This window comes from Podarcis raffonei, chromosome 18 (genome assembly GCF_027172205.1).
Source record: "Podarcis raffonei isolate rPodRaf1 chromosome 18, rPodRaf1.pri, whole genome shotgun sequence".
NCBI classification, from domain to species: domain Eukaryota; kingdom Metazoa; phylum Chordata; class Lepidosauria; order Squamata; family Lacertidae; genus Podarcis; species Podarcis raffonei.
In genome coordinates, this window is record NC_070619.1 from 2,024,226 (window position 1) to 2,047,384 (window position 23,159).

The window sequence follows — 23,159 nt, forward strand, 5'->3', positions numbered from 1 at the left end:
TTCATTCTCAGGAGCAAAAGTGGCTTTTCACCTTAGTCCATGGGGTGGGTTTTCGGAGAACCTCGGGTTCTCTTTTGTCATTGGGTGTGTCTCTCTATTTTGAGCAGAACTGTGTGCAGGTGTCTGGATGCAGGTGCTTCCTTTCAGCTTGGTTTCTAATCAAGGTTTGACTCCTAGGTAGGAGCAGTGGTGCCTGTGGGAACCAAGTGGTTTTCCAGCAGAGGTTGGATGACCATCTGTCATGGATGCTTTAGCTGAGATTCTACATTGCAAGGGGGTTGTACTAGATAACCATTGGGGTACCCATCCAACTTTACAGTTCTTTGATTTGTGCATTTATCCATTAAGCAGTAGGTAAAGTGCAGGTACAAACATCATGGTTACATGATATGGTAAAATGTTTCTCAATTGTAGGTCAAGAAGCATAAAAATGGCTAGCGAGTCATTTACGAGGTTTGAGCCTGGAGCCCCAGACGAGACCTTCAGTACTTACAGTGTTCAGGATAATAGAAAGAACAACTGGAGAAAACTTACCTTCCTTCTAGGTGAGGGGTATGACCACAGCCTAGCTGAGTCTAGGGATACAGATTTATGGTCTTAACCTCTTGGTGCAATAACTAGCATGGCACATGCTATGGTTATAGTTGGCTGCAATCTCCCACAAAAATACTTATGCTTAAACTAGAGTAGAAGAGGCAGCAGTTCTTGTTCATCAGCCCTGATCCCCCGGAGAGCTGAATCATTTGTTTGCATGTTTCATGCTCTGAGAAAGAACTGTCTGGCTACACGCAAACTTGTAAAAGGGTGGAGGAGTGGGTGCGCTCTTAAGACCTGAGCTGGGAATTGAGCAAGTTCCCTGGTTTTAATCCTGCCTCACCAGGTGTCTTAAGTTAAGCCCCTTCTGCATCGATTCTCCACATCAGTTTTCCCTGCCTGTGCTAGGGAGCCTAATCAATACTGCTCTTCCTTGCAGGGTGGTAAGCCTTGCAAAAAAAGAGAATGAGTAGGAGGAAATTTTGACTACTATTCTTAAGAAAGAAAAGCAAGTTAAAGTCTCCCTTGCAGAGCTATTCAGCCCCTCACATTCATTTCTCCTTAATAGAAGCATGGAGCCTGTTGAGACACTTTTAAGTCCCAACCTATCCCTTTAAAAACTTTCTTATTGGTGAACTGGCTTTGTCAGTCAAAGAGAGCTGAAGAATCAATTGAAGGACATGGATTGTTATGGTACTGGGCCTTGATTTTGATAGGTTGGGCTTGCTTAATTGATGCGCCAACAATCCATTCTTCACAGAGGATGATGAGAACATTTGTGGAGCACAGCGGTAAAGGGTTGGGGAGTTTGAATCAGCCAACACATCCGGTTCTGATTCAAGTGCCCTGCTCCATTTCAGGGATTTAGAAATAAGATTAAATTAGCCCACAAATGTGCCTAATGCTTACCTGGGAGTAAGTCCCATAGAATTCTATAGGGCTTCATTCTGAGTGTGCATGCACAGCATCATGGTATGCATTTTTTAACCTCCATCAATGTGTTTTCTACATCTGTGCCCTAAGGCAGAGGTTTTCAACCTTTTTCGAGTCCACAGCTCCCTTTACCGACCACATTATTTCTGTGGGTCCCCTGTGGGATACAGGGGAAACCCCACTTAACACTGGGACTTGGATTCGAAGGTTGCTATGTTCTAACCCCAGGGATGCGGGTGGCGCTGTGGATTAAACCACAGAGCCTAGGACTTGCCGATCAGAAGGTTGGCGGTTCGAATCCCTGTGATGGGGTGAGCTCCCGTTGCTCAGTCGCTGCTCCTGCCAACCTAGCAGTTTGAAGCACGTCAAAGTGCAAGTAGATAAATAGGTACCGCTCCAGCGGGAAGGTAAACGGCGTTTCTGTGCGCTGCTCTGGTTCACCAGAAGCAGCTTATTCATGCTGGCCACATGACCTGGAAGCTGTACACCGGTTCCCTCGGCCAATAAAGCGAGATGAGTGCCGCAACCCCAGAGTTGTCCGCAACTAGACCTAACCGTCAGGGGTCCCTTTACCATGTTCTAACCCCCACAGGCTTCACTGGAAGTCAATGACACCGTCTGCCGTAACCATCAGTTTCAATGGTTTCAGTTTCAGTTGTACTGAGTAAAGTTAACACTGGCAACAACCCTATAGAAGATAAGATATTATATTAATATAATAATATAAATCTGGCTCAGGGAAGACCCACTGGAGGCCAGTGACCCCCTGAGTCAACCGCACCAATCAATTTTAGTAGGTCTCTTGGGTATTATTACTGTTTCAGTTTATTGCCCATCCATTACCCACCTATTTTAATGGGTTTCCTCTTGAGCAGGACCCAACATTGCCTACAACCCAATAATGATGAAAATGGGTTTCCCCAGCAAAGGCCTACTCAAGTGTAGAATCCACTGGGGTCAACGGGTCCAGGTTGCTCCACTATCTTTCAACAGAGACAGCTTTGGCAGGAAGAAGTCACCCCAGGGTGCCACAGCACACTGGTTGAAAACCTAGGCTCTAAGAAGTAGGTCACCACACAAAAAAAACCACAGCAAAAGCAAAAAGAGAGAGAGAGGGATACGGACACCCTAATAAGTGTCTGTGAGAGGTGAGGTCATTCTGTCCTTTCCTAACTTCCTATTGAACCTTCCCTGAGGAGTAGAATCTTACTGCATAATCTGGAAAATGAGAATTTATTTATTGGCAGTACATAGGTTCTATCCCCAGTTACAGCTGTGACCCTGAAAATTTAGGGAGGAAATACAAAACTCCTTACAAAGCGGGTAAAAACAATTATAACTTTTATTTTTCAAAACTCCATTGCTTTCAAATGGGAACCTGAGAAGGGCCAGTGCAATAAATTGTACTTTTATGTGCTTGCACAGAGTCTGCAACATAGAGATACCTGTTGGACAAAGCAATATATTAATACACCAACTTGCAATGGCACCTGTGTGCCTTTTATTTTTAACTATCAATGCAAAAACGAAGAGGATTTTCCCATAGAGACCGACTGCCACTCTGATTCCATGGGGCGGAAATGATATCCACCATCTGATGCTTTCGCTTTCTTACCCGAAGACGCGATTGTCTCTCAGCTAACTCTATGACAGAAGAAAAGGGGCGTGGAGAAGGGGAATGACGAAGGAGGCGTGTCTTAAACCGGGTGCGATGAGGTTGAAGGCTCCTTTGAGACCCGCCCTCTGTTTGTTCTTATTGGCCTACTCCTCCCCTTCCCTCTACACTGACCTCACCCTTTAGAACTTCCCATTGGCCGCATCCCGCTGCCTATCAAACAAAATCGGCGGATTAGAATATCACGTGAGGGGGCGCGCCTCGAACCGGCACGCAGATACGCGAGGCGAAAAGAGGAGAGGCGGGGAGTCACAAAGGGCGTGGCCTCTACAGAAAGTGGGTGCGGCTAACAGGCACGCAGACGTGCGAGGCGAAAAGGGGAGGGGCGTGGCTTGATCGGAGAGGGGCGGGGCCTGGAAGGGGAAAGCAGTGACGGCGGAGAGGAAAAACAGAAGGGGGCGTGGCGCCGCGAAGCCGGCGGATAGGCTGCGGTCGGCAAGTGGGCGGGGAGAGCAGCCGGCGTCGTCGAAAGCGAGAGAGGCAAGAGGGGGCGTGGCCCGAGGCTGGAAGCCGATCGCCCGCCTTTTCCTCCCCTTTGCCCTTCCGCGCGCACGCGCACTGGCCTCCCGGGCCTTTCCTCCCGCCTCCTGTCAGCGGCCACCTGAGGGAGCCTCCTCCCCTCCCCCACCGCGCTTCCCTCCCCTCAGCCGGGCCAAGCCGGGCCTTGCCTCGCTGAGGGAGGAGGACGAGCGAGGAGGAGGACGAGCGAGGAGGAGGCCCTCGGGAGGAAAAGCTGAGGTAAAGTCCGCGGGGCCGTCGTTCGGGGGCTTCGAGGGGAGGGCGAAGAAAGAAGTTCCTGCGTGAGGGGGAAATTTTTTGGGGGGGGATCCCCACCCCCGCCGCACAAACACCCACCGCGTGTCACTCGGGGGGAAGGGGGAGCAAACGGAAAGGGGCGGATTTCTAATATTTTAATTATTTTAATATTATTTCTTAAATTTCCATATCCCGCCCTTCCTCCCAAAGGAGCCCCCCCATTTTCTGTCTCGCGAGGATGCAGTGTGGGGGAGGGGAGAGGAGAGGTGTGTGGCGTCTGCGCTTTTTCTGGCGGTACTCAAGGGGGTGTGCAGGACTGGCACCTTATTTCCAAGAAGAAAAGCACTATGTATATATAATATAATACATGTCTGTCTGACAGGCCAGTGTGAGTATTCCTAGAATTTTTTCGAGTTGGAAGGGACCCTGAGGATCATCCAGCCCAACCCCCGCAAGGCAGGAATAGGCAGCTGTCCCTACGTGGCCTTATCAGCACCCGCTCTCACCGGGAGCCATGTAAACGTCTGTGTGTTTTCCAGCTGGTTTTGTTGGTTAAGGGGCAGAAAGCAGGGGGTGTTCGAGAGGTTGAGCAGAGGGAGCTTTTTGGGGGGTTTGGAGGGGTTGAGGAGAGAAATCTGGGGAAGCGTTTGGAGTTTAGGGGGCATTCAGGTTTTGCGGCTGAGTAGAAGTTTGGGGGTGTTTGAGGGGCCGAGAAGCAGGAGTTTTGGGGGGGTTGAGGGGATGAGCAGAGGGAGGTTTGTGCTAAGGTGTCGAGGGATTTGATACTAGGAAGCAGGAGGGGTGGGTGGTTTAGGTTCAGGGGGAGCAATCATCATCATCATCTTTACCATCAATGGCTAACATTCATTCATTTGTTCCCCACGCATCTGAGTGGGTTGCCCCAGCCACTCTGGGTCGCTTCTAACACATAAAAAAACATAATAAAATATCAAACATTTCAAAACTTCCTTATACAGGGCTGCCTTCAGATGTCTTTTAAAGGTTATATAGTTACTTATCTCCTTGACATCTAATGGGAGGGCTTTGGAGATGGTTTGTGGGAGGGGGGGTTCAGAGGGATTTTGGGGGTGCTGAAAGAATGAGCACTGAGGACAGCATTTAACAATATACCACTTGATTGTCGCAAGGCTTTTAAGGGGGTTTACAAGCAATATTAAAATTATCAATAAAAGCATTTACAGATAATTGAAATTAAGAGTTAAAAAATAATAATTGTGGTTCACAACATCTAGGGAGCCCAGCGTATGTGTCCAGCCCTGTTGTACATTACAATTCTATGTAGCTTTCTGGATCCAGACCCCAAAGTTTTTGTTCTGCATGTAGGTGGCAGCTTAAGCAAGGAGATGGTAAGTGTCTGGCACATCTCCCCTCACACATTAAGTGGGGGAAAGGAGTTGCTGAAGAACAGGCTATCTTTATGTTAAGACTATTGCAACACACTGTCTGTCGGGGCTGCTGTTCAGAATCATCTGGAAACCTGGTCCAAAATGGGCCTTCTCAGTAGTTTACACACCCCCACACTTATGGAGTAACTTTCCCAAGGAGGCTTGCCTGGCCCCATCTCTCTGGTGATGAAGTCCTTTCTTTTGATGTTGCTAACTGCAGCTCCCATTGCCCCAAGCATACATGGCCAATGGCCAGGGATTATGGGAGCTGTGGTTCATCAACATCTGGGGGAGGGGCAAAGATTTCCCACACCTGATTCTAGGCTTTGGGTCTCCTGAACTTATATTAACCTTTCCCACCTTTGTTTCTTCCAGGTGTTTTGGACTACAACTCCCAGCTGCCACAGCCAGCACAGTCGGGAACCCATCAGCCTTGACATCATAGAACCAGGCTGGCTAGAGCAGATGAGAACTGTAGTCCAAAACATCTGGAGAGCACCAGGTTGGCAAAGGCTGGCTTCAATAATCTGAGCCTTTGATGTTTTTTATTTTGGGGGTGTGGCATGGGAGTTCTGTTTTGTTGTTTTTATGTAATTATTCATCCACCTCCCCTTTTAAATGTTTTTTTTTAAAATTCTTTATTAGCTTCCCCCCCTCCTTATTTATCACCAGCCATCCAAAGGACTTTGTTATGGGGTGGCATAGAAATATCAAAAAATAAACAAGGAAGAAAAGAGGTACCAAGAGTGGTGGGTGAAGAAGGAATTTGCTTTGTACATATGGAGCTGACTTAAACAAAATCTGATCATTGCTCTGTTTGTCCCAGTATTTTCTGCACTGACTGGCAATAGTTCTACAGGGTTTCACAGTCAGGTGGTATTCCCAGCGCCTAGAGGTGCCTGCGATTTGGACTTTTTACATGCAAAACATGTGCTATACTACTCAGCTGTGGACCTTCTAAAGATAATGTAAATTTCCGATCCTCATGCTTATGAACAGAGGGCTGGTTTAAATAGGAACATTTATTATTATTATTATTATTATTATTCATGCCTTCTGCATGAAAAACAGTTTACCACTAGGCTACAGCCCATCTCCAAATATAGTCTCTAGAGATGTATGTGAGGGAACATGGAGGGCTCAATGAGGATGCCAGGAGAGGAGAAGAGCCGGTTAGGGAGACTCGGGAAGAGGGTGGGGTTGGTGCAATTATGCACAGGGTGGTATGGGAATCCACTGGGTCCAGGTGTTCCAGAAGGAAGGGCAAGCTGAACTGAGATCAGGGAGGTGGGAAATCAAGAGGTACAACTAGAGGCATGCAGGGGCTTGTTTTGTCTTAGAGATGGAAGTTTTGCTGGTGGCAGAAGGCTGAGCAACGAAAGAGCAGCAAAGGGAAGGAAAGAACGCTCCAGGCAACATTTTGGCTAGCTGTGTTAAGTCTCTGGCAGGAAAAAGAAATTAAACCTTAAAAAGACGTAACAAATGTATTATGGTGGAAGCTGTCGTGGACTGGAGTCTAGTGCCCTCAGACACGTAAAGTCACTTGTCTGGTGTATAAACCCTGCCATATGCGAGCAGTGTGGTGTCTAAAAGTATGCTTGGAGTGCCGAAAGTGGACAGAGAGTTGTTCTCTCCATCTCTCATAACGCCAGAATTCAGGACCATCTAATGAAGATGAATCTTGGAAGATTTAGAACAGACAAAGGAAATACTTTTTCAGACAGTGCATGATGAAACTGGAATCCTCTCTCACAAGAAGTAGTAATGGCTCCCAACAAGGATTAGATAAATTAATGGAGAATAAGGCTATCAGTTGCTACTGCCTATGATAACCATACATTACTTCCAGGATCAGAGGCATAATGCAAGTTGTTTGGGATCAGAAGTGGGAGAGTTGCTGTGGTTGCACTTAGGTCCTGCTGGAGGCTTCCCATTGGGACATCAAGTTGGCCACTGTGAGAACAGGATGCCAAACCAGATCAGCCACTGAACTGCAGTGCACTTTTAAAGTTTTTATGAGGGCTGGGGGGAATTAATATAGTTCATGACAAGCGCATATATATATATATATATATATATATATATATATATATATATATATAAACCTTCATTCCTGCCCATCATCAGAAGACCTCAGGGTTGGTTACAGCAACTACGTAAATAAAACCCAATAATAAAATATCACATAATGTTGTCAAGGATGCTTGTTTCTCACTACACAGGCTGATATTACAGTCTTCACAGAAAGGCAGGTCCTCAGGCAGCATCTAAAGCTGAGTACATTGCTCTAACCTGGCTCAGTCTTAATCTCAGGGTTGTGGGTTCAAGCCCCACAATGGGCAAAGGATTCCTCATGGTCTTATCCAACTCTGCAGTACCATGAATGCTGGGGTCAGCCTAACTCCCAGAGGAAGTGCCTTCCACAACTGGAGCTTCTGTTGCTGAGAAGGCCCTCTGACGGGTGACTGGTCCTCAGATTTAACTAGTTATATTAGTTAAAATGCAGTATTCATATGCCATTTAATTACCTAGATCTCTAAACTCTCTGTAAAAAATAACAAAAAGCATGTAGTGGATAAAACCTATTATGCAACAGAAAACTTCACTGCAGTGCATTGCTTGAAATGGAAAGGCCATTGCAAGAAGACCTCTCTACTCCCAGTCAGGAGGAAGCTCCACATAATTGGGCCCACAGTACTGAACACACTTAAGGCTGGAACTTGCAGCAGGGCATCCCTTGCAGATCTTGGGTCCCCAGCAGGACAATATGGCGAGATGCCCGGATCTCAAATTGTTAAGGGCATTATATGGCAAGAAGCTACAGCTTAAATCAGTGTAAAGTAATTGTTATGTCATCAGGAAGCAGTGCTGCTGTTCAAACGTCCTGGCATTGATAGGGCAGTTGAAACTCGTACTAAGATAAAAACCAGATCTAAGCTGTATGTAGGAAGTTGCCTTATGCTGAACCAGATCAACACTGACTGGCAGCTGCTCTTCATGGTTTCAGGCAGGGGAGCTTCCCAGCCCTGTTTGGAGCTGCTGGGGATTGAACCTGGGACTGACTACATGCAATGCATGTTCTCTACCTCCGAGCTGCATCTTTTCCCCCTAACCCCCCCCCCCCCGATGAATCCATGGAGGGTCAGAAGAGGGGTGTCGAGCTATGCAGGCCCACAGAAGTAAACTAGCCCCTCAGATATTTTACCTGGAGCCAGCCAGTAGCCCAGGTACCTAGCACAGCGGCGAGGAACCTGTGGCCCTTCAGACCTTGCTGAACTATCAGCTTCCATCCAGCCCCAGGCAACATGACCCAGTGGTTAGGGATGACCGGAGTTGTAATTCAGCAACATCTGGAGGGCCACAGGTGTTCCCCACCCTTCCAAAGGGAGAATCTGTTTCATTCTAAGCCCATGAGGCAGGTTGCTTGAGACATGATTTTTTGGGGGGACGGACGGATGGATGCACTAGTGCTCTAACCACTTCACTTCACTGCCTAGGGTGGCCCAGGAATGCAATTCCAATAGCCTATGATGGAATGCTCAGCTAACCACCCTTCTCCCCTCCCCTACCCCGCAATTGATTTCTGTTCCTGAAATAGCTGGGGAAGTGAGACATTTCCTTCCTCTTGGATACAATGACAGGGATGTTAAGTCCTCAGGTGATGAGAGAACTGCCCTACTTTTCAAATCATTAAGCCATTCATTGTGTGTTTATGCTGGGGGGTGGGGCCACCAAAAGCAGGGATTTCTTATTTTCATATGTCATTCCCTCTCTCCCCAAGAAATGTGCTTTTGGAAGAAAATGTTACATGCTCTGGAGATCCATTGTGTGTGCCCCTTCCGCTTACACAGGCCATGGTTGGGGATTTGGGTTGAACAATTCCTTATAGGTTAGGAATCAAACCTTTGCTTTCTCATGCTCCATTCAAAAACTTATTTTAGAGATGGAGTTGCGTTGTGTTTTTGTGTGCGCCTTTGTTCTACCTTTCCATTATCTCCAAGACAACAGCTGAAAAATTAGGAAGGTTGTCAGCTGTGCAAATCTTGGGGGGGGGGGAGTTTATTAGCCCATGCTGTGCACCCACCCATACCTGTGCTAGACAGCTGTGGCACATTCCCTGTGAGAAATGTATTTGGAGATATTAACCTTAGGAGACAGGGAAAGGCAACTAACACGGAAATGTAGAAATAAAGGGGTGTTTATTTTTTCCTTTATTTTTTCATAGTACTGGGAGTCATCTAGTAAAACATACCATCCAACATTTCTCTGATGAAAAATGGGATGTCCTATTCCATAACAGTTATAGTAGTAGTAGTAATAATAATAATAATAATTATACCCTGCCCACTTTGGGCTGCTTCCAACATATATAAAAATATAATAAAACATTAAACATTAAACATTAAAAATAACTTTCCTATACAGGATGGCCGCCAGGTGTCTTCTAAGGGATGTATAGTTACTTACCGTATTTTTCGCTCTATAACACGCACCCGATCATAACACGCACGTAGTTTTTAGAGGAGGAAAATCCGTAGGCATGCCACCCGTAGGCATTCCCTCCATAACACGCACAGACATTTCCCCTTACTTTTTAGGAGGAAAAAAGTGAGTGTTATGGTGCAAAAAATACGGTATCTCCTTGGCTCAGGGGATGCATAACACCCTACCCTCCAACATTTCTCCCATGAAAATTGGGACAGCCCACCATACCCTCCAACATTTCTCTGATGATAATAGGGATCTCCTAAGGAAAAGTGGGACATTCTGGGATCAAATCAGAAACCGGAACAGCATCTATAAATCTGGGACTGTCCCTGGAAAACAGGGACACTTGGAGGGTCTGGTAAAACTGAATGGAAATAGAATTGGAACTTAAGAACATAGGGTTGTATCCAATGCTAGAAAGTATGCATTTTGAAATGAATGGATATGACTAATGTAGGCCCATTAATTTCAGTGGGTCTGCTCTAGAGTAAATCTTAGTTGAATGCAGCCCAAAGAAGAACTCTGCAGCTGGATCAGGCCAAAGGAGGACCAAGCAGTCCAGAGTCCTGTTTTTACAGCAGTGAACCGGATGCCCCACCAACCCATATAACACCAACCCATGATTCCCAGCTGCTAGCCATGATGGTTGTGCTCAGGGCCTCCTTGCTGGGAGACAGCAATGCTTTTGAATACCAGTTGCTGGAAGCCCCATGATGATGGCAGTTAGACTAATTTATGGAGCACACATTTATTAGCAAGTTATTAGTGTCATGTGAATGTGAGGTCCAGTTTAAAATATCCAACCAGCACCTGCCACTCCCTCAACGTTCAGCATACTTTTCACTGTCAGAATTGCCTGGTGCAGGCTGAGATTCCAGCATAAAGGCAGAAGCAGGGGGCGTTATCTAGAAACTTTTTGTGCATGGAACTGTATTTACTTCGAAAGCTTGCTTCTGTGTGTCCCCACTTCCATTCATTGAACAATTGCCAAATGTATAAAAGCCCATGTCAGACTGGAAGCTTCAGTCTGACTCACTGAAATGTTTTCTTGCAAAATTCTTTTAAAAGGGGGGTTATGAAACACACCTTTCCTGTTTATGTTGGGAGCGGGTGTCTTGCTACTGAAAGTGGTGATAGCTTCTTTCTCACCCTAGTAAACACTTGGTTGTCTCCAACAATTTCCTACTCAGAGTAGACCCATTGAAATTAATGGACATGAACCGAGCATGTCTGTTTTTTTCAGTGGGTCTACTCTGAGTAGCGCTAGCTTGTGTCCAGTGCTAGTCATCCTCAGAGTAGGCTCACTAATATTAAAGGACACCACTTACTTAGATCCATTCACTTCAGTGGGGCTACTCTAGTTTAGTTGGATGCAACCTGCCTTTAAAAATAAAACTATTCTGAAGAATTTCACCCACCTTAAAAACAATGCAACTCCCCCCCCCCCCGGAGTGTTTTATGAACTGCTAGTTTTATAATGATGATCTTAACTCTGGTTATGACCCTCAGACTACACTGCCTGATGCTTCTCTTTGATGGCTTTGGATTGATGCTGGTCTTTGCTGTGGGGATTGTTTTCTATAACTTGATGTACAAAAAACAATCTTAACTTACTTTTGCAGGTTGCATGGGGAGGGTGGGCCACATTTCATAGCCTGCAGAAAGCATGATCGTTTATAGTGTGCATGTTCTAGAAACATGGCTCTGTAGGGGTACATGAGCAACAGCAGAGAAACGAGAAGTCTCTGTTCCAATGACTTTACAATTAGAAAGGTTGATGGCAAAGGAATGTGGGAGAGAAATGGAGCAATATGAGTATAGCACAATGGATGTGAACCAATGCGAGGCCGCATTCCCTTAAGACTTTATTTTGTTAGGGGAATGTACAAAGTAGTTTATAAAGTGGGGGGGGGGGGGAGAGAGCAAGGGTGGGAACTTCAGGCCCATTGCACAAAAGCAGCTCCATCCATGCCTCTCCATTTGGCCCTCAGGACCAACGTTCGAAATTCACCAGGCACATTTTGCACCTGGCTATCGGCCACTTGCGACCATGTGAAGATGCCTTGGCAAAAGGATGGCCTGACGTCTCCACCATCTGGAGGTGCATGCCTAGGGTTCCTTGGACCTGGACCTTTTTCACAAACTAGCAACACATTCTGTAGAATTCTATCCATTATATTTTATCTGCACAATCAATGAATTTCAGGAACCAAAAAGTCATATTGGAAAAATACAACTTTCAAGCTGCCTGGCCCCAAAATGGCAACTAGTCATTCTGTTTTGGCGACTGTAACCCTGGTTTAAGGAGCCATTTTGTGCCAAGTTTTTTTCACTTCTTGGGACTCTACCCAGGCCAGCATCTCTCACCAGCCCTGCCTCTTTATCTCCTTGGGTAGCAGTCCTTTAATTCTGACAATGCATCTTGCTTACCTGAATGGAGGGCAGAGGGGTGTGTGGGCGTGGGTGTAGAACACACCTATGTGTTGTACCTATGGTACAAAAGGTAAAATTTGCATTTATTGCTCTGCCCACTTTCCCTTCTGGCTCTGCCCATCACCGCAATGTGGCCCCTGGAAGATTAGCCCAGGTCTTTATTCCCATCCAGGGACAGATTGTGAAATGTGGATGAGGAAGGATGCCATAGGAAAAGCAGGAAGCTAAAAGAGGAAAAAAGGAACAACTTTTCGCTTGGTGCGAAATCTAATCGCTGTCCACAACTTTTCCAGGACTCCCAGTTATTTCAATTGGAAAGTGGGGTGCAGGCCATTGCATGCCGAGGGAATTTCATGTCTGTTCTAGCTCCTCAGGGGCATTCTCAGAGTTCAAGAACACATATCCCAACCCAATCTGTGAGGCAGGATAATAGCAGGCTTCCAAATGCCCCACACCTTGGTTACCTGTGGAAGAGCAAGAATCATCTCCGGCAGAACAGGTTGGGAAGCTTTATGAGAGCCCGTTTCTGTGTCTCTTCTTTCTTTCTAACCTTTTTGACACAAGTTGTGCATTTTTGGAAAACCATTTTAAAATATGGTTAGCAGCAGCAAAAAGATAAATGTGGGCTGGTGACTTATTTGTAAGGCTGCTTATTCCCATTTTAAAAGATGGAAGTGAGCACTGGGAACTGATCCCCCCAGAGCCAAAGCCATCTACTGTTAGGGTGGAGTGTAGTGCGCAGGAGAGCTGCGCCACCTCCAGAATTCTGCAGCACACTACTGTTCTTGTCCCCATCAGCAGTTCAGAAAAACAATGAGTTGTATTTTAATCCCAGGTGTGCAAATCTTGCTTTGAGGTCAACAGATTCCTTTCCCCCTCCCTCCGCCTTTCATATACTGTACACAAACCTATTTATTTAATGTAAGTTGACTCATCTTCTCCTTGTCATTCCAAGTGCACCTTTCCGCATCCACCTGAACAAGTTATGCTAAGTGGTTTCACTTAAGAGCCCAGTTGAACAAGCCCCGCTAAAGTCTGACACCCAAGGGTGCTAATTCTCCAATGAATACACAGACAATCCTTTTAAGTCAGGGATTTGGGGTGGGGGGGCACGTTTTTCAGTTCTAGGGCTGCATTCCCTTCTGGTAATGTTTTTGAGGACTGCATGCAGGTGGTGAGTGGGGCCACAGGCAAAACTGGGCAGAGCAATGGGTGCAAATTTAACCTTTGGGCAGTAGGCTGGTTTCTGCTCACCCACACATTTCTCTCCATCCTCCATCAAGGCAAGGAAAGAGGCTTTATCACAGATCAAAGGCACAGTGCGGTCAAACTAAAACACTCAAGGACGGTGTGAAGCAGGAGTTGTGACAGGATGATGCAGGGTGCCAACTTGAATCAAATATTGGGGGGCCCAGGTAAGCCCCACCCTCTATAATCGATCACATGACACGGTGCACACACACCATTTGAATGGCAATGCTCATCAACTTTGGGGGAGGGGCAGCCCCCTCAAACATTTTATTGTGGGGGGGGGAGACCTCTCAGACCATAGGAGTTGGCTCCTATGGGGTGATGTATCGGGAGAGTTTTGAGGGCCAGGTAAGCTGGAGGGCTGAATTCTGTCCATGGACCTGAGGCTCCCCAACCACCCTTTAAATGTGTTTTCCTTTTGAAAAACCAAAAAAGCAAAACTTAGATCCTAATAGGATTCAGTACACGAGTGATTTCCATGCCAGGGCTTGAAAAAGACAACTGCCATTTTGAAAGCATCATCTCCTTTGTGGAGCAGGGAGACCCCAAAGAGCACTGGCCCTTCTGCTGTTGTTGTTGTTAAAAATTGTATACAACCCTTCATCTGAGACTCACAGGGTGGTTTATAATACACCTCTCTGCCATGGGCAGGGCTTTCAATCTGGGTGGAGAGCAAGGAATAATAATAATAATTTTATTATTTGTACCCCGTCCATCTGACTGGGTTGCCCCAGCCACTCTGGGCAGCTTCCAACATATATAAAAACATAACTAAACATTAAAAAATTCCCTCCCAATTCAGGTGTTTTCTAAAGGTTGTATAGTTACTTATCTCCTTCACTTCTGATGGGAGGGCATTCCATAGGTGGGTGCCACTACCAAGAAGACCCTCTGCCTGGTTCCCTGCAACTTCACTTCTCACAGTGTGGGAACTGCCAGAAGGTCCTTGGGGCTCAACCTCATAGCTCTGTGATAGATTATCTGCTTTGCATGTAGAAAATTCTGTCCCTGGCATCTGCAAGCATGACAGGGAAGAGACCCCTGGAGAGCTGCTGCCAGTCAGTGTGGACAACACTAAGCTCAATGAACCAATGATCTGACTCACTATTAAGGTTTCTTCCTATGTTCCTAACTGAATGCCAGACTACATGGGCCTTTGGTGTAATCCAGCAGGGCTCTTCTTATTTTAAAATCACCATCTCCGCTGTATGGATGGTTCCTATGCACAAACCTCTTCTCATTCCCCTGCTCTTCTGTCATTGTATTGTTTGCCATGTGCTGAAATATTCCTGTGCTTCATTATAATGATTTTTTTAAAAAGAAGTTCTGGTCTGTGTAGATCAGAGGTACACACCAGCTTGGTACCATGCAGATTTTGTTGGCCACTGTGAAAAAAGGCTGCTGGAAGGCAGGACTTGAACCCATGGCTTCAAGTGACAAGAAAGAAGATTCTGACTCAACTTCTGGAATAACTTTCTGACAGTGGAAGAGACTCCCTCGGGAGGTGGTGGACTCCTTGGAGGTTTCTCAGCAGAGATTGGGTGGCCACCTGTCCTGGATGCTTTAGCTGAGATTCCTGCATTGCAGGGGGTTGGACTAGATGGCCCTTGGGGTCCCTTCCAACTCAACAATTCTATGACTGGATAGGCCATTGGCTCAATCCAGCAGGGCTCTTGTTACATTCCTCGTTCTTGGCAATCAGCATGGCCCAATGGTCAGAGATGATGATAGCAGAAGTGTACTCCAACAGCATCTGGAAGGCATTACATTGGCTAACCCTAGGGGAGGTGACTAGCCTTCACACAGCCTACCAGGCAGACAGGTATACCTTGAACTGTCCCCCTTTTCTTCCCTCGCTCTCAGAACGGTGTGCAATCTCTGGCCTGTCTCAAGAGAACACACTGTGTGTGTGTGTGTGTGTGTGTGTGTGTGTGTGTGTACATTAATATTTAGGAAAGCAGATGATGTAACCCTTGCTATTTCTGTCGCCACTATCCTTAGCTGGAAGGAACCTAAAGGGAAACCACTCCACGTTTTGTTCATTTAAAAATATTAGCAGTATTTAACTAAGGCCCTCCTCGCTTGACCCAACATGCTTTCTTCCTCTTCCAAGGCCCTGGAATCAGAACATCAATAGTTAAACAAATGTGCAAATGTAGGCCTGTGATTTGTGACTTGGCGTTGTTGTCTCCATGCCTCACCGTTGTGAAATGGCATTAACCTAGTTTATTAGGCCTGCTTCCAGAGAGACTGTCTTTGTTCCCATATTTGCAAGAGGTTGTACTGTATGTTCTGCTTTGCATGCAAAAGGTCCCAGGTTTAATTCCAGGAATTTCCAGGTAGGACTCGGAGACACTCCTATCTTTTAAAAAAACCAAAACCATGGGGACTGAAATCTTACTACATCTTTGAAATTATCCATAGGTTATGTTGTTCTTAACACTGCATGCTATTAGTTGCAAACCTATTATTCAGACAAGGTCAGGGAGATCACATGCACCTCACCATTAGCTTCCATTGGGGATGCGGGGCAATAGTCAGGGACAGCTAGAGTCTAGTAATAATACTAATACTAATTTATTTGTACCCGACCCATCTGACTGGGTTGCCCCAGCCACTCTCGGTAACTTCCAACAGAATGTAAAAATACAATGAAACATCAGATATTTTAAACTTCCCCATACAGGACTGCCTTCAGATGTCTCTGGAAAGTCGTGTAGTTGTTTATCTCCTTGAAATTGGGCGGGAGGGCATTCCACAGGGCAGGTGCCACTCCTGAAAAGGCCCTCTGCCCGGTTCCCTGTAGCTTCACATTTCGCAAAGAGGGAACCACCAGAAGGCCCTCGGAGCTGGACCTCAGTGTCCGGGCTGAATGATGGGGGTGGAGACGCTCCTTCAGGTCTACTGGGCTGAGGCCGTTTAGGGCTTTAAAGGTCAACACCAACACTTTGAATTGTGCTCAGAAACATACTGGGAGCCAGTGTAGAACAAGGGAAGCAGCTGCCAAACAGGTCACTCTGTGGCAGCCCCTAAGCTGTGGAACCCCCTCTCTACAGAGGTGAGCATGGCACCTTAAATTGTATGGAATCAGAACTGTAGAGTTGGAAGGGACCCTGAGGGTCATCTAATCCAAACCCCTGCAATGCAAGAATCTCAGCTAAAGGCCATTCAACCTCTGCTTAAAAACATCCCAGGAAGGAAAGAACTTTACTGTATGCTGAAAAGACACCTTTTTAACCCTCACCTTTGACACCCTTATTTGTTCCTCTGAATTTCAGTTCCTGGGAATCACAAGTGGAGAGATACTGTTGCACTTGTGTTCTGCTTGTGTTTTTTTCTCAAAAGCGGCATCTGGTTGGTCACTTTGAGAAGAGGATCATATGCTAGATGGCCTATTGCCCTGAGCAGCAGGGCTCTTCCTGTGTTGCTATATTTTAGGACCCACCCTCTCCTTCCTGATTGTCAATTCTTTAAACAATTTCAATATTGTCTTTCAACATTGCTGTAACCTGCCCCAGCATCTTATGGGGAAGAGGAGTATCTAGCCGTACTCACAACAGACATGCTGCAATTAAAAGGCCAAAGTGAGTCATGCCCATCAACTGCAGCAGGTCTACTCTAAGCAGGACTGGTATTGGGCTTTATTTCGTGGCCACTCTGACCTTAAACTTTGCACGTGGTCCAAACTCCCTCTTAAAATGCCATAGGACTGGGCAGCGTCTTCTGTAGCAGATTCCTGTTTCAGCTTATAGGATCTGCCCTCCTGTTGAGAATTTTAGGTTTAAGAAAGCTGGCCATGTTTCCCTGGCAAAATATAAGAAAACGAAAAAGGTCTTCCTCTATTCCATTTGTTTAGGTGAAGAAGGGGAAAAAAGACAGTAGATAGCCATTGTCCCTTCGGACCCACCCTGCTCCTACAAACTCACCAGGGAGTATAATTAATGCAGCACAGCTGATGCCCTCCATTCTTCAAGCACAGCGTTACCTTAAAGGCACACCCCAGAACGTGACACCTAAAAGACCTTGGAATGCTGACAGCCATCATGGCCAGCCTCAGCCTCATGACCAGCCAGACCACACCTTTTCACCTGCTTTGCATTCCAGGTTTTATTGTGTTCACCAAAGGGTAGTTGGTGTAAGGGCTGGGCGTGTTGCCGCTGCACTTGCCTCTGGTGTAGGCTTGAAATCTCATCCTCAAAGATGGGGCGGGGGAGCAGTAGTGGGCACAAGAGATTGGATGGAAGTTATTAATACCGTATTTACTCAAATCTAATCTCATTTGGCCAAATTATGCTGCGAAAATTCAGGTGCGCATTAGATTCGATGGCACATTTGCATTCGCCAGCAAATACCTTTTTTGGTTTCAAGGTTCTGAAAATTTAGGTGTGCATTAGATCCGAGGGCACATTAGACTTGAATAAATATGGTAACCTTAAAGAGACTTCAAAGTTGCTGATGGAAGAAGCCTAAGAGCTGCAGCCCACAAGAGACTGGAGCAGGGTCTTTGCATCCAAAGTTGTACTCACAAGTAGACCCACTGAGTTGCACCTTCTACACAGGGCAGACCCACTGAGATGAATGGACCTGTGTTGGTTATGTCCATCAATTTCAACAGTTCTAATTCCTGGATAGAATTAGCATTAGATACAGCCCACTGAAATGAAAGGACATGGCTAGACTGGGCCCATTCATTTCAGTGGCTCTACTGTTGAGTAGAACAATGCTTTTCATGCAGCCAATTCCTGGAGTCTCTCCTTCTAAATAGAAGATGAGGTGGGGTGCTTCTGCCTGCGACCCCTGGAAGCCACTGCCAGTAGCAGTAGACGGAGGTGGCTGATGTGTGTGCCCCCCACCCCAGTGGCTTGAACTTGGGACCTCCTGCATACAAAGCAGGTGCCCAACTGCTCCCCCAAAAACAAATTAAAATTACAGTCCTCCAGCTCCGAATCAAGCGCTGGTTTTAACGGGGAACACAAAGGAAACCTGCCTTATGATGGCTGTGGCTGATTGAAGTTTGGAGCCCAGCAGTGATTGGAGGCCTCAAGGGGTTTGGCCATAGGTGCTTCTTTATAGCTCTCATTTTAACCCAGATTGTGAATGCCCCAATTTCGCGGAAACTGTCCCGAGCAATTGTGGTGGAGTGGGTGGGAGAACCATAGAACTGCATAGCTGCGAGGGGCTTCGAGCCCAACTCCTTGCCATGCAAGAATCTCTTGCCCGACGTGGGGCTCGAACCCACGACCCGGAGAGTCAGATTCCACCGACTGAGCTACCCTGTCCCTCGCATTAGGCCCCAACCGTTGAAAGCTGGCTTTCAACTCCGCAGCGTCAGCGGAGAGCTCCGGAGCACCTGGAAGCTTGCTGACAGTTGAGTCGGCCGGCCCCGATAAAGGGATTACCGTTCCGGCCGCGGCCGCCCTTATTCCCGAGTAAACGCAGCAAGCAAAGGCGTGTCGTCAGCACCCCTGGGCCTCGCAAAGCGCCAGGCAGCTGCGAGTCCCGGGCGGCCGTCATTCTCCTTCCGCTTACTCCAGGTCCGACAACAAGCCCTCTCTGGCACCGAGGCCCTAGCGAGGCCGGGCGGCTTCTCCTCTTCCTCCCCCCAGCATGCAAAGCCCCATCGGATGTAGCAGTGGCAGCCGCCGGGGTGGGACACGCAGAGAGAAGCCCCCTGCCTCTCTATCGGCACATACCCAGACTTGGTCTGCCGCGGTCCAGCCTCTCCACGTGGCCCCCAAGAGAAAGAGGAACACCAAAAAAGTGGGGAGCACCCCCGTCGCATCCTCAGCCACCCCCCTTCCTTCTCTGCCCCGATCTCCAAGCCGATCCTTCGCTGCGCTCTCTTTCTACGCCTGTCTCCTGCCCGAGTCTCCTCGTTGCGCGCGCGCTCTTCCAGCCGTTCCATTTTGCGCAAAGTTTTTCGAGCGGAGTTGGCGAGGGCGGGCGGAGAAAAAGGAAGGAGATGGCAGGGGCGGAGTTTGCCTGCTGCCATCTAATTAAGAGCTTGGCCGGGGGAGGGAAGAGAGGAAGAGGAAGATCGGAGGAGGATTCAAGAGCCAAGTGGGCCGGCGGCGGGCGGTGCGCGCATGCTCGCGCCCAGCGACTCCATGTGTAAAGAGCGCATTTGGCCAACGGAGGGGGGCGAGAGCGCAGCAGGATTGGGAGAGAGGAGGGACCTCGCCGGCCGGTTCGAAAGAGGAGGCTGCTCTTCCCCCCCCCCCCGGTGAAGGGGGTGGACAGAAAAGGGAGGCTTTTTTAAAAAGAAGTGGACCCACCCGCCCTTTCGATTTGGGGGATCGTTGAAGCGGCTTTGTAAGTGCGTCTCTTTAAAAGTTGGGGTTTTCCCCCCTTGGGGTGGGGGAGGAGGAGCGCGGCGGTGGGAGTGGGATTCCCGCGGCCTCGGGAGGAGTGGGGCACGAGCAGCGGGCTTGGGGCTGTGGCTGGAAGCCTCCTTATCTCCCCGGCCTGGCTGGCCTGGGAGTTTGCTGCGCCTCCGGCCCCTTCGCCTGGCGGGCGGGGGGGGGGAGGCGTGAGATTTTGCTTACTCGACTTCCTGGCAAAGCGTCTTCCGAACCTTCGAGGGGGATTTCGGGAGGAGGTGGGCGCTAAGCAGCTGGCCAAGAACTTTTTCTTTTCCAAAAAGGGTTCGTGTTCATAAAAACTCGCAAGAAAGTGGGTTTTTCTTCTTTCTTTGGCGCTTCACCGAGGATGGAAGTGGGGGGGGGGGACACAGAGAGAGACAGGAAGCTGGACCTTGTGTTTTGGAGGAGGCTTCCTCTTGACAATATGCACTTTTATTTCCACGAGAAGTAGTTTCCAAACTACTCCGCTCGCCGGGTTCTGTAGCATTATCTGATAAAAACACCCACCGCGGCCTTTTGGGTGGGAAGGAGGAAAAAAGCTTGTTTCAAAAAGTTAGAGCCCTGTTTTGTCCTCCTTCCCCGGCCTTGCTTCTTCACTTCCTCTTCCTCCTCCTGCCACCATCCCGCACTCCCTCCTTTCCCTCCCAGTTTGGGAAGACGAGAGAGAGAGACTGGAGTGGAGTGGGGGCGGGGAGGCAGAGGGCGGCCGGAGCGCTTAAATACAAAGCCTGGTTTAGAAAATAACTCCCCTCTCCCCCCCCCCAAAACAGTTGTTTTATTGAGTGTGGGGCGGGAGAGTACTTCTGGGGGGAGCTTAGGAGACAGGTCAGTGGGGCTTCTGGGGCGCCTGAAATGGCTTCCTGACTTTGAATGAGCAGGCCACTGGCTTTATGGGGCGTGGGGGGGGGACAGAGAGGGAGAGGTAAAAAAGATTCGGAGGGGAGGGGAGCTTGAGGACATAATTGCGTCTTCTCTTAGCACCTAAACCTGGCAGGTCGCCAGACAGGATTCTGTTCCAGAATAAAAGTCCCTCCTCAGTCCTCCTGTTAGGATGAAGATGATGATGATGGTGGTGATGTGCTGGAGGGGCGGGACCTAAGCTTCCCCCTGTAGCCGGATTCGCCTGGCAGAGACCTTTTCTCACTCTTGCCTGCCCCCTCCCCCACCAGAAATCTTGCCCCACCTCTTCCTGGAGTTTTGCATTTATTATTTTATTTTATTTTCCACTGAGCTCTGTCTCTGTGACGGTTTCCTTTCCCACTCCATGGACTGGCCACTGTTGCTTCAGGCTTTCTGGTTAGCCAGGTCTTCTTTTGCTTCAGATGGCTGCTCTCACTCGCTGTTTATAGGGAAGTAGTTCCTCTTCTCTACTTTCCCGCACCCCCTCCAATCTCCCTCATCACCTTCAAATCCTTCTCAAAATATCATTCCTAATGGGCATCGCTTTAAGCCACAGAGAGGGAGGGAGGGGAATGGGGGCTCCTCTCCAGGTGTTATCGATGCCAGAAGGCCACAGATGTTGCCCCTCTTCAGTCTGCAGAGTCTGTATATAAACAGGGAGCCGCTTTCCATCAGGGAAGACTCTGGTTGTTTTTGGACTAGAACTCCCATCATCCCTAGCTAGCAAGACCAGTGGTCAGGGATGATGAGAATTGTAGTCCAAAAACATCTGGATACCCAAGTTTGGGAAACACTTCTCTAGCCGAATCCACCCTAATCTGTGAGTCATGCAGAATTCCAGGGGTTCCGAGTGCTTCGCCAGGGTCTGCGCTTGGCCTTTGGGAATGAGGCACAGCGAAGACACGGGTGTCTCTAGGATGTATGGCTTATTTACACAGATATCCCGCCCAAGCCTGTAGTGGAGAGGTTCACAGCATTAACACCCCAAAAGCGTCTTGTTTCTCCCATAGCTGCGGCCTTGGATTCAAGCAGAAAGCTAAACATTGTGCTCTGCCTTTTCCCACATCACAGCCAATTCTGAAACTCTACTTAAAAACTCTGCTTTTTCTCCAAAACTAATTCTGAGTTGAGGGAGGGGGCCCTCCTCTTTTGCCTTACTAATGGCTAATTACCTTCCTTTTGTCCATCACCCCGGGCAATTTCCTAGTCAGGAAATATATTTTAACATTTACCTTGATTAAATTCTAACTCCTGCTGGACACAGGAATTTAGGGTGTCTTGCACCCACAAACATAACATTTCCCAGTGATATCCAACATGCTGCCCTCCAGCTGTCTTTGAACTCGCAGCAACCACAGAATTGTAGAGTTGGAAGGGTCCCCAGGGTCATCTAGTCCAACCCCCTGCAAAGCAGAAATTATGGGCAATGGTCAGGGAAGATGTTGGTGCCAGAGGCCACAGGTGTTGTTCCCCTCTCCAGAGCAGACAGAGGGATATTCATCTCCCTGAACACTAGGAGCATAGAAAGCTGACTTAAACTAAGTCAGACTCTTGGTCCATCTAGCTCAGTGTTGTCCACACTGACTGGAAGCAGCTCTCAGGGGTTTCAGGAAGGGACCCTTTCCCAGCCAGCACTGGGGATTGAACCCGATACCTTCTGCATGAAAAGCAGGTGCTTTCTCACTGAACTGCGGTCCTTCCCAAAGAAGAGGGGTTGCCTAATGTGACAGGTTGGCAGTAGGTTCAAGAAGGCCTTCAGAAAAACATTTTTGGGTATTTCTGTATTGCTTGAAAACCACCTTTGGCATGACAGAGGGGCTTCCAAATTTGGAGAACGAGATCGTGTTGGATATATAAGCTAATCACCAAATTAGGTTATATATTAAATTAAACCTGGGTTACAGGCACCACAGCAGTATGTGTAGGTGCCATTTTGCAGTGGAGTTTATTCCTATTAATTTCATTTCTTTACTGGTTTATATTTTAAATAAAAAAATCTCAAAGCCATTTACAACATTAAATAAAGCAATCTAGAATACAACAGATTCAAGCTTCAAGGAAAATATTTCGGATCCTTCTCTAAGTGACATTTTGCTTTCTCCATATTTAGTTCCCTGCTTAATTTATAGAGCTGCCCCATAGCAGAAAGACTCTAGGAAGCCTGTAGTGTGTAGTGGTTAGAGCGTTAGACTAGGACCTGAGAGATTAGGGTTCAAATCGCCACTCTGTCGCTGGGTGACCTTGGAATCAGTCATGGCCTCTTCACCTACCTCACAGGGTCGTTGTAGGAATTAACTGAGCCGGGGGGTAAACCATGTACTCCTTGGAGAAAAAGGTGGGAGATAAATGCAATAAATGACCTGCTTAAGACAACTGGAGGGGCCATTCGCCAACCTGTCATCCAGATATCTCCACATGGTC

At 47.6% G+C, this 23,159-nt stretch overlaps 1 protein-coding gene across 8 annotated transcripts in view; it reads left to right on the forward strand.

The window, feature by feature from the left end:
• The first annotated feature begins 3,743 nt into the window (after positions 1 to 3,743).
• Positions 3,744 to 23,159, forward strand: part of GATAD2A (GATA zinc finger domain containing 2A) — a 77,088-nt gene continuing 57,672 nt past the window's right edge. For 2 of the 8 annotated variants that reach the window (XM_053372583.1, XM_053372588.1), the window contains exon 1: positions 3,744 to 3,880. The gene's annotated coding sequence lies outside the window, so the exon portion shown is untranslated. Of the gene's footprint in view, positions 3,881 to 19,497; positions 19,793 to 23,159 lie in introns of those variants that run through there. The other 6 variants (XM_053372584.1, XM_053372589.1, XM_053372582.1 and 3 more) reach the window with 4 other exon arrangements.